Raw genomic sequence first — 12,331 nt, 5'->3', positions numbered from 1 at the left:
TAATAATATGTTTTTTTACAAACAAAAATAAAAATGTCTTTCATTTGCTATAATTAAACAGTATGAGGAATTTGAAACAAACGTTTACTTTTAGAATGGTGGCAAGCTAAATTACAGATACACAATATTGAAACAATGAAATAACATGCTATTTGGTCATTTTCAAGTTATGGAACCAACCATTTAAGGAAAATGATTCCCATTTTAATAAAAGGAAATAGCAGAGGTTTGTTTATTTTGAGCATGGACTTCATCACATTTTCCTAGAATGTGATTGAATATAAAAATTGATCAGCTTGTAATCAGTCAGATACTTTTAGAAGATTGGGGGCTGTTCATAAAAGCCTCTACACAAGATATAATTCATTAAAGTCCGTTTTTTTCTGGTTGGACTTTTAAAGGGAAAAAAAACAATTTATTTGTGGGAAATAATAACTAAAATTTTCAAGATTTATTAAACCCAGACGGTGTCAGAAGTCTGAATAAAAAAGAACTCCAACTTGGACCTGCCGAGTTCATGTATGTCAGGGGGTCTATCGGCTCCCAGAAGGGGTAGTCTGGACCAAGGAGGAAGCTTGGGGGTTAAAGACCAGGTTTGAGCTATCAGAAGGGATTAGATGTAATCGTTGTCAAATTCCAGGCAAGGTTTTAGTAGGCAGGCAGAATACAGCAAAATCTAAGTTCAGGCAGGGTCAAGAATTCAGGAATCAGTCAGCACGAATTATAGATGCACCCAGGAACCAAACAGGAAATCCTACAATCGGGCATCAAACCCGTGACCTGGAAGTATTTGAATTTCATGCCGGGCATAGCGGCAACGTCGGACCACATGGGTCATGGGCGACGCCATCTTGGATGCGGCGCCGAAGAGGAGCGGAGTGCCATCGGGCGCTCCTGACAATGTAGAAGTCAGTAAAAGTCTGACCAGAAAAAATTGGACTTTGGTAAATAACCCCCTTAATATATTTACAATTTCATGTACATTTTTGTTGAGTGTAAAAGATTAAAATATTTTACAGATAATCTTCCCCATAAAATGCTTTAATGCAATTATATGTAACAATGTGCAATTTTTTTCACCTAATAAATATTAAAACATTTGCACTTTTATGAATCTTCACTAGAATTTTCCCATTCTGTTTTGGCAGGAAAAAGCTTTTTTTTTTTTTTAATATGAGATAAAAATTGTCCATTGGCTTCAATGTATTTGGTGGGGGGAAAAATGTCCATAAATTTTAAATGTGTTTGTGTGAGAGAAAATGCCTATGGACTCAAATGCATTTGCCTCATTTTTCTGTGGTTTCATGAATTTTTCCACAACAGGTCAGTTATGCTCATCACTAATTATATGTTATATTCATGATACAATACAGCAGAGCCATACCAAGTACTTTTGACGACTAGTGATGGACGAAACGCATTGAAGTCAATGGGTGTCAAAATAATTTTGACGCGTGTCAATTTAATTTTGACGCAACAATTTTTATATGTGCGTATATTTTGTCCAAATTCGTAAAGTCAATGGGAGTCAAAATAATTTTGATGTACGACAATTTTTATGCTCATGACTATTCCTACATGCGCCAAAGATTTTTCGCCAGAAAATTTTTGCCACATTTTTTTGAGAATTTAATGGCCCATCACTATTGACGGCCCACCAGAGTCCCGCCAGCCCTCCCCTTTAAGCCTATTCATTGTGGAAAGTGGCTTGGATAACTTGAAGTTAGTTTTACATGTACAGATGAAGCCACTTTGTTTATTAAATGCATCAAGACTTAATGTAATGCATGTAACCTTTCCAAGAGCGCACAACATCATTTTTTACATGAGGCCTCAGACAAAAACCTCCTTAATTAGATGGAATGCTGTGATTTGATTTTCTATGTTTAATGGGGTAAGTGATTAAATTAGTTTAGTTATTCTGTGTTAAAAATACAAATCAAAGTGGCTTCATCCATATGAATGTATGTATGTATTTATCCAACTATTTATTTATTTATAAAGCACCACAAATGTATGCATTGTTTTCCAAACTTTACAATCTGTTAGGAAGAGGAGACAGGCAGAAACAAAATCGACAGGGAAATATGTGCATGGGTCAAGGGTGTGTTGCTGCAGTGAAAGCTAAGTAAAATTCTTCCACTAGAAGGTGATTTTAAGGGGCTTTAATAAAAATGCAAGGTGGTAGAGCAGTCCAGATCAGTGGTGCAATTATTGAATGCACAAATCAACTGTTTTGGTGAACTGCATTGTCAACAGCTTGTCCTAGGTTCAGTGCAGGGTCTTGAAGGCAGTGTATGGGGAGATGATAACTAGTGCAGAGGCAGAATAAATCCGCCAGACATGCGCACGCATAAAAATTTATGTTTGTCAAAATTATTTGGATGCCAATTGACTTTAATTCAGTTTGACCAAATAGTTGTGCACATAAAAATTGTTGCTTGCCTCAAAATTATTTTGATGCCCGTTGACTTGGCATTTCACAAATTGTTTGCTGTTTTGAGAATTTCACTGTGTTATCATGTGTTGGGGAGCTGTTATCTGGTTACCTTCCCATTGTTCTGCTGCTGGGGGGGGGGTGATATCACTCCAACTTGCAGTGATTGAAGTTTATCAGAGCACAAGTCACATGACTAGGGGCAGCTGGGATACTGGCAATATGTCTAGTCCCATATCAGATATTAAAATTAAATATTAAAAAAAAATCTGTTTGCTCTTTTGAGAAAAGGATTTCAATGCAGAATTCTGTTGGAGTGTTACTATTAACTAATGCATTTATTCCCATGTCAGTGTCCCTTTAATATAATCAATTGTAATTACATTGGTAAGAGTTAGTGGACTGGCTAAATGGTCTATAATGTTCTATGCTGACCTCTCATGCAGCTATGATTGTTTTTTTGTTTTTTTTTCACCTTAGTCAGTCTACTAAGAGAGGACAATGCAAAGCAATTTAAAATGTTTAATTAAATAGAATGTCATGTCTGCAATAAATAGCAGGTAATATAATTTTAAAAAGAAGCAATTACCAGAATAAATACATTTATATGAAATGGTACTATATCAGAAAGTATTTTGTTTTCAATTCATTGCTTTCAGTTATTGCAGAACGTGGAGGTCTCTATGTTATTGGCAGTGGCCAAGTAATACAAAATTATCAGTGCGAAGGAAATGCTGTAAGTGGCAAGATGCCTTTATTTATTTTTATTTTCTGTACTGTAGAGATTAAACTAATGTTTCAAAGCGTTATGGTTTCTTTATTTCACCTTTGATAAAATAAAAAAGAAGTTTAGTATTTAAAATTCAATAAAAAAGTAAACCTAAGTTAGTAACAGTAACAGAACAGAATATTAGCACATTCTATTATTTATTTTGTTGGGTTTCCCATATTGTAATAATCTCTGAATTTTGTTTTGGAGATTCATAAAATCACGTGTCACTTTGATTGGGAAAGAACAATAGGATAGTGACCTCATCACATATTTATTTTTACATTTGAGTAAAACCCATAATAATCTGATGCATTCATTCACCATGGCCTCAAATATTCAGATTCTAGGTACATTCATTTAAAATCATTTAAAAATTGAAACTTAATAAGCTGCTTTATTATAGCTATTCTTGTTCAATCATACTGCAAACATGACTGAAAATTCATTAAATCACACAGAGTAGGCTGAAAAAAACTACAATGACTGACATGTTCCCCAACTGCCTGAAATTGCTGCACATGCCATCAGTTCCATATTATTGAAGTTTGACAGTTTCAGTTTTAGAAACTGCTGTTTGTTATCAGAAGCTTCCAAGCTCCTAAATACATTACAAGGACTTGTCAAGCCATTGAGCACAATGTGGGAAATCAACAAAAACTATAAATGTACAATATAATTAACTTCTGCTTAATACATTGGATCTGAAATGCAACTATACTTAGTTCAGAGAACCGTATAAAAGGAAAAACGACAAATGCAGAACAACATTGCATTTTTCTTATTTCCCATCTATTTTTTTCTCAGCTTCTTTTTTTTATTTTTTATTTTATTTTATTTTTTTTTTCTTATTTCCCATCTATTTTTTTCTCAGCTTCTTTGACCATATCCCTGACATTTGCCACTTTTTTTTAAAAATTAAAAAATTCTGGACTTTCTACATTTGTAATTTTTTTTATTTCATATCAATTAATAACTTAACATTTGTAAGTAAGTTCTATGGCTAGTATACAGTTTATACTCTATATTTTGATAATATATATATATATATTTTTGGTTTATATATATATATATATATATATATATATATATATATATATATATATATATATAACAAACAAGGGAAAGTTGTGCTCACCACTAGTTTTTAAAAACATTAGGCGGGGGTGCAATGAGGGTGTGACCACAAAATACATATAGACAAATACAAGATTCCTCTGCACTCAACCCATTATCAATATATTTAAGACAGAGACATTTTGTGCATACTGCTACTAAAAAATGCCTTACCCTTTAAACAAAACAGGGATTGTTTGTCCATATATTGCAATATATTTAAGCTGGCCAACTACGTCAAAGTCATCCCATATCTGGCCAGTCCTATGCTCAATTTTCATCTGATTCATTAAGAATTCTATGGTTTAATTATACATTTTATAAAAGGGACGAATACGTTTTACCTGCAACTTACTAGCTGCTTTCAAAGTAAAACTCCCAAACTTGGCTGCCCTTTTATTAGACACCAGTGGGATCACCTGACTATAGTTGGAGGGGGTGGGAGCTACAACATGGAGCTGGTCACTGCTCTTGTAGAACTATAACAAACAAGGGAAAGTTGTGCTCACCACTAGTTTTTAAAAACATTAGGCGGGGGTGCAATGAGGGTGTGACCACAAAATACATATAGACAAATACAAGATTCCTCTGCACTCAACCCATTATCAATATATTTAAGACAGAGACATTTTGTGCATACTGCTACTAAAAAATGCCTTACCCTTTAAACAAAACAGGGATTGTTTGTCCATATATTGCAATATATTTAAGCTGGCCAACTACGTCAAAGTCATCCCATATCTGGCCAGTCCTATGCTCAATTTTCATCTGATTCATTAAGAATTCTATGGTTTAATTATACATTTTATAAAAGGGACGAATACGTTTTACCTGCAACTTACTAGCTGCTTTCAAAGTAAAACTCCCAAACTTGGCTGCCCTTTTATTAGACACCAGACACATGTTTTTAAAAACTAGTGGTGAGCACAACTTTCCCTTGTTTGTTATAGTTCTACAAGAGCAGTGACCAGCTCCATGTTGTAGCTCCCACCCCCTCCAACTATAGTCAGGTGATCCCACTGGTGTCTAATAAAAGGGCAGCCAAGTTTGGGAGTTTTACTTTGAAAGCAGCTAGTAAGTTGCAGGTAAAACGTATTCGTCCCTTTTATAAAATGTATAATTAAACCATAGAATTCTTAATGAATCAGATGAAAATTGAGCATAGGACTGGCCAGATATGGGATGACTTTGACGTAGTTGGCCAGCTTAAATATATTGCAATATATGGACAAACAATCCCTGTTTTGTTTAAAGGGTAAGGCATTTTTTAGTAGCAGTATTGATATTGATATTGATAATGGGTTGAGTGCAGAGGAATCTTGTATTTGTCTATATGTATTTTGTGGTCACACCCTCATTGCACCCCCGCCTAATGTTTTTAAAAACTAGTGGTGAGCACAACTTTCCCTTGTTTGTTATAGTTCTACAAGAGCAGTGACCAGCTCCATGTTGTAGCTCCCACTATATATATATATATATATATATATATATATATAGTGATGGGCAAATTTGCGCCGTTTCGCTTCGCCGAAATTCGTGAAACTGCGAAAAAATCACAAAACGGTGTCGGCGTCTCGTTTTTGATGCCGGCGCCCATTTTTTTTACGCCGGCACCCGTTTTTTACGCCAGCGTCCGTTTTTCCGTTTTTCGAAAAAAAAATTTGACGCCGGCGAATTTTTGATTTTGAATTTTCGCGGGCATTTTGCGAATTTATTCGCTGGCGGCAAATCGCACAATTCGCCCATCACTTTATATATATATATATATACATACAAACTACTGGATAGGTGCTCTCAGAAAACAATGGAAATGCCTAGATGCTGGAACATATATCAATATCAATAGAGCAAAGAAATCCACACTCATAGGTCTTTTATGATGAAACGTGGCTACGTTACTGACATCATAAGTGGGCGTGGCTACGTAACTGACATCATAAGTGATTTCTACATGACCTCAGCTTTTAAATATCAAGGTTTTGTATGATTTTTATGTTTAATAAATTACTAATTTTTTGTGGGTGTAAATTAATTAGTATAAGTCATAATTTTCAGAGATCAAAAATACAATTTAGCTTCAGTAAATGAAAACAAACGAATGTTTGTAAATTGGCCTCTCAATGTCACTTTAATAGAAAGGTAATTTCTATTTGATAGACAAAGAAATATTTGGTGTATCATATACAAGTGGTTTTCAGATTTTTTTGGTTCAAGCTCTCTTTGAGGGTCACCGCCTTCCTTTGATTATAGTTCCAATAATATTTAAAATGGCAACTGAAATATTTATAATTTTCAGCTGAAATGTTACACCAAAGCTTACCCTAAATGGCCTTCAGACTGAGCCACCCTCTGTTGCTGCTTCGGGCCTCTCCAGGGGGCCAGATCCACAGTGGAACCATTAATTTTATTTATTAATATATATATATATATATATATATATATATATATATATATATATATATATATATATATATATATATATATGTGTGTTTAAAATGTGAATGGGAGTTTGGTCAAAGTGGTTTTAGGAAAAAGAAGTGAGAAATTTTCAGATTTTAGTAAATAACCCCCTAGATGTTCTCATACGATGGATCAGAGTAAAACATTTTTGTTTTATCCTGCCCTCTAAAACATGTTGAACCATATCTTCCTTTACAGGTCATTATATACAGTAAATGGTATCTACTTCACATCAGATAACATTTGTCTCATTCAAAGCAGCCTTCTCATAAATGTACCTATATTAATTATAGTTAAAATCAAAGTCAAGAACATGAAAGGAACGTATAATATGCAATGTGACAAAAGTGACAATTTCTAAACATTGGGACATTAACTTGAAATTCAATGACACCCAGGGTGTGCATGATTGCTAATCCCTACAATACATTGTGATTAATACAGATTGTATTAAGACTGTGTGTCTCTATGTCATTAGTTTTGTAATGCTGTTGCAGACAGCTTGCTCAGACGGAAATGAGACAGAACATTGGATGCAAAACAGCTTTCTTGTTGGAATGTCACATTTGGCTTCAAAATGTTTAGTTTTAAGAGAGACACTATAAATTAAAAATAGTTTGAATTGAACGATTCGAACGTTTTTTAGCGATCGATCGAAGGATTTTTATTCGACCAAAAAAAAACTTCTGTTCTGGAAGGTCCCCGTAGGCTAACATTGCACTTCGGTAGCATTAATTTGGCGAAGTATGAAGTCGAAGTTTTTTTAAAAGAGACAGTACTTCGATTATTGAATGGTCGAATAGTCGAATGATTTTTACTTCGAATCGTTCTAATCGAAGTCGAATGGTCGAATATAGCCTATTCGATGGTCGAAGTATCCAAAAATTTACTTTGAAGTCCGAAGTTTTTGAAATTCGAAAATTCATTTGAGCTTAGTAAATCTGCCCCTTATTATTTATAAAGTTAATTTCCACCTAATTTCCATCTTCATTTACTCTGCCGCCCTGTTAGTAACAAAAGCTATTAAAGCTACAATTTCTTAAGGTCATATGAGATGAATGGAAGGAAAATATAGAGTTCTGTGCATTATAGTTTATCAAATATATATATTTTGCACAAAAAGTACAATTAGAACTATTGGCATTCAAACTCTTTGCAAGCACTAAATGAAAAAATCTTTCCTGTATCAGCAGAGGATGGTGCCAAGCTATTTCTTTACATATGCAAGGGCTTTAAAAGAGGAAGCCTTTTATAAACTAAATAGATTATTCAGTCTTCTGCTGAAAAAAAGTCCTCAGTCCTCATTATTTTAAATTAGACAGCATGGGATTTTTTTTAAAGAAATTAGATTATTATAGTTCATCCATCTCAGTACTACAGGCCAGCAGTGTAAATTGCAATGCTCGGCTTCCTTTCATAAGAAGAATATGCCTGAGAAGTTGCCGAGTGCCAACTGAAGTCATGTTTTGAGTTTCTGTTAATGTAATTTGCAGCAGAAAATGAAATTGAAAGAAGGACGTCCTCTGGCAATACCATCAAAGTTTTCTGAACTAACGCATTTAAACTTATTCCAAATTGAATTTGCCAACTTTTGGTATCATGTCTTCCTGCTGGATTGAATTAAAGGAGAAGGAATACCATTTTCTACTTGGGGATGCCAAGAGTTAGGCACCCCCAGGTGACTACTTTTACTTACATGATACCCAGGCCGGTGCTCCTGTCAGCAGAAAACTGCACCGGACCTGGAGTAGAGCGAAAAACTGAACTTAAATGAAAAAGCCAGCTATTTCATTCTGCCCAAGGTAATTTAAAAACAGAAAAAGCATGACGAGGATTGCTCGGTGGTGCTTACTAGAAGAAGAAGGAAAATTGTATTCCTTCTCCTTTAAAAAGACAGTTTTCCTGCTTGGTTTTAAGTTTGCAAAAGAACAACGTAGGGGGTTCTTCACAGTCAGGACAGTGAGGTTGTGGAATGCACTGCCGGGTGATGTTGTGATGCTGATTCAGTTAATGACTATAAGAATGGCTCGGATGATTTCTTGGACAGACATAATATCAAAGGCTATTGTGATACTAAGCTCTATAGTTAGTATAGATATGGGTATATAGAATTTAATTAAAAGTAGGGAGGGGTGTGTGTATGGATACTGGGTTTTCATTTGGAGGGGTTGAACTTGATGGACTTTGTCTTTTTTCAACCCAATTTAACTATGTAACTATGTATTAGCAAACATATTTGCCACGTTTCATCTTGAAAATTACACCCACTACACCCACTCTAATGGGTGAAACAATGTGTTGCCATTAAAAATGTGATGCTCAATTTGTTCATCAAAAAAAACAATTTGTTGCATCAAAAAAAAAAAAAATCTTGCCCATAGACTTCAATGCATTTTGCCAAACTTTCACAATTTTGGGAATTTTCGGCAAAGCGATATGGGTCAGATTTGCCCATCACTACTCATCATTACCTATATTCAAATGATAATTATCAATAACTGGATACAATATCATTATTCAAAATTAATATTTTATAGAAATATTGCTAATTAACATTAGGGATGGGCGAATTTGCCCCTTTTTTTTTCCGCCAAAAATTCGCCGCTAGCGAAATGACGCCGATGCCCATTACGCGGCAATTTTTTTTTGACGTACGTCTTTTTTTTTTTGTCGCACAACGCCACACAAGTCTATGGTCGTCAATTCCACGGTGAAATAAGGCAAAAAATTCGACCATCCCTTATTATCACTTGTATACATAACCGACTATAGCAACAAAATTGCAAAGACCTTATATAATGTACTTTTGCTACTATATCCAACAAATCTAAGATTCAGCTGGAAATTGGTGTAATGTATAAGCTATGGAATTGTTTTACATTATGGGACTTTATGTGCATTAATTTATCTTCCTTTTATTATGGAGTTTCTTAAGTAAGCGATTTCATTATTTTCCCCAATCCCTAGGTTTGACGTTTCTCCATTAACCCCATAAGCCGCACATTATTGAATAGTGAGATAGTAATGTATAAAACATATATTTGGAAAGCAAAGAAAATGCTATACCGGTATGAGACCTGTTATCCAGAATGCTTGGGACCTGGGGTTTTCTGGATAACAGATCTTTCCGTAATTTGGGTCTTCATGCCTTAAGTCTACAATAAGTTCATTTAAACATTAAATAAACCCAATAGGCTGGTTTTGCTTCCAATAAGGATTAATTATATTTTAGTCGGGATCAAGTACAAGCTACTGTTTTATTATTACAGATAAAAAGGAAATAATTTTTAAAAATTTGGATTATTTGGATAAAATGGAGTCTTTGGGAGACAGCCATTCCGTAATTCGGAGCTTTCTGGATATCGGGTTTCTGGATAAGGGATCCTATACCTGTACTGACAAATATATTGACAACTGGCATTTACATATGCCTCTTTGCCCCCACCATACCCATCCTTTCTTTCTGTAAGTCCCTTCCCATAAAGTTGGAAAAATAATTAAAGAATTTACAAAAAAAAGGAACAAAATGCATGAAAAAATAGCCTGCATTGAATTATAATGTATTTGCATTGTCCTGGGGAGACGTAATACGTAACAAGGTCAGTTAATTATATTGTATTGTATAGTGCTAGAAGGCACGGCAATGGTATAAAGAATAAATTACATTTATAGTCAGTGTCTCTTGTACTGCAGGTCAATACATGACCTTACCTACCAGAAATATTCCTTCATTTAACTGTAGATACTCACATCCTACAATACATATTGCCAGCAGTGTACAGTACATGTATAATGGATTACTTTTTATGCCTATTCGATAATTACACATTCTTTCTGAATGAGACTGCTGGAAATGACTATATCAGCTGATTACCTTTAAATACATTCATATACATTTATATCGTTTTTCATTATGAAATGCATTAACAGGTTCATTTTACCTGACAGACCAACTGTTCCTTCATCTTGTTAATGTATATAAAGGCCTTGCTTTATAAGCAGCTCTCCATATGATCTATTCCCTTGTGACACTGAAGAATATTTTTTTGCTCTTTTAGAAATCTCCTTGGGGACTCCGGACTTAAAAGACATTCACCATGAATCAGTATTGGAATTCTTGAATTGGATATACAGCAATGCTTCTACAGTTTGCCATTATTCTGTCAATATATAGACTGTTCTTTCAGTCTCAAAGATGAAACACATGAGAGTTTTTCTGTAGTCACTTGTGGTTTAGCAGCCAGTGAAAACTATTTCTGCCTTGGGTGTTAACTGGGGCTGGAACTGCATCAATCGTTAAAGCCATTGGCAGAATTTCCAAGAACTGCTGCTTAATCTCTCTCTCTCCTGTTGTGGTTGGTGGCTAATTATCCAAGCTGACGACTCAAGGAATCAAATCAAAAAGAAGAGGCTTGGAAATGGTAATAGATTCACATTTACAGTGCAAATACAAACACACTATTTTTAATTGTGTCTTAAAAGTGTGGGTAATATAAAAATAACAGGTTGCTGAGAGCAACCAATGAGTACATAGCTTTTAATGGTCACCTTTGTAACATCAACCATTCCATTGTATGCCGTGTGTTACTATTAGTGATGGGCGAATTTATTCGCCAGTCGCAAATTTTCAGCGAATTTGCACGATTCGCCACCAGCGAATAAATTCTCTAAATGCCTGCGAAAATTTGCCCGAAAAAAAATCAAAAACGGGCGCCAGCATCAAAAAACAGGCGCCGGCGTCAAAAACGAGTCGCAAATTTTTTGCCGTTTTGCGAATTTCACGCGAAATCTGTAAACGGCGCAAATTCGCCCATCACTAGTTACTAGAGCAGGTACCTTTTATTATTTCTCATAAAAACTAAAAACATTAGTCTCTATAGTATTCTTAAAGGGGGTGATCTCCCTTCTTTAGATCCAATGTGTTATTTGTAACATATATGCAATGTACATGTCTTTGCAGAAATGTATTCTCTCATCAATGTTCACTATCAGAACAATCTTGAATGTTATCACTTGAGGGATCTGAGGCTTTTTCCCACAGAGGCTGTTGCTGCCCCTTGCAGTTGCACGTTAGTAGTGATGGGCGAATCTGTGACATTATGCTTCGCGAAATGGGGAAAAATTCACGAAATGCATTAAAGTCAATGGGGTTCGAATAATTTTGACGCACAACGATTTTATGCGTGCAACTATTCTGATGAGCAACAATTTTTTTGCTGCGTCAGATTTTTTGCAGCAAATTAATTTGCTGGTGGTGAAGCTCAGAATTTCGCCCCAAATTCATTCCTGAGAGTCCATGACTAATTGCCCTAAGTGGGTGCAAAACGCATAGGGCGGATGGAGATGATACACAGTTTTTAACTTTGTATAAATAAAAATATTTTTTAACTAATCCTCCCTGGTCCTGTGGATCTGTTTGAGTGCCGGTCGGCCCTGCTTCTACTTATCCTTTGCTGTACCGCTCCCTAAAGCTGGGGGTCTGGGGCTGGAGCACCACATTCACTATTTGGCGAGTCATTTACAAATTATTCTGGAGCACCATGTCTCTC

The sequence above is a fragment of the Xenopus laevis genome, chromosome 2S, assembly GCF_017654675.1.
Source record: "Xenopus laevis strain J_2021 chromosome 2S, Xenopus_laevis_v10.1, whole genome shotgun sequence".
NCBI lineage: Eukaryota > Metazoa > Chordata > Amphibia > Anura > Pipidae > Xenopus > Xenopus laevis.
The sequence above is the reverse complement of the archived record's forward strand: the minus strand, read 5'-3'. Positions refer to the sequence as shown.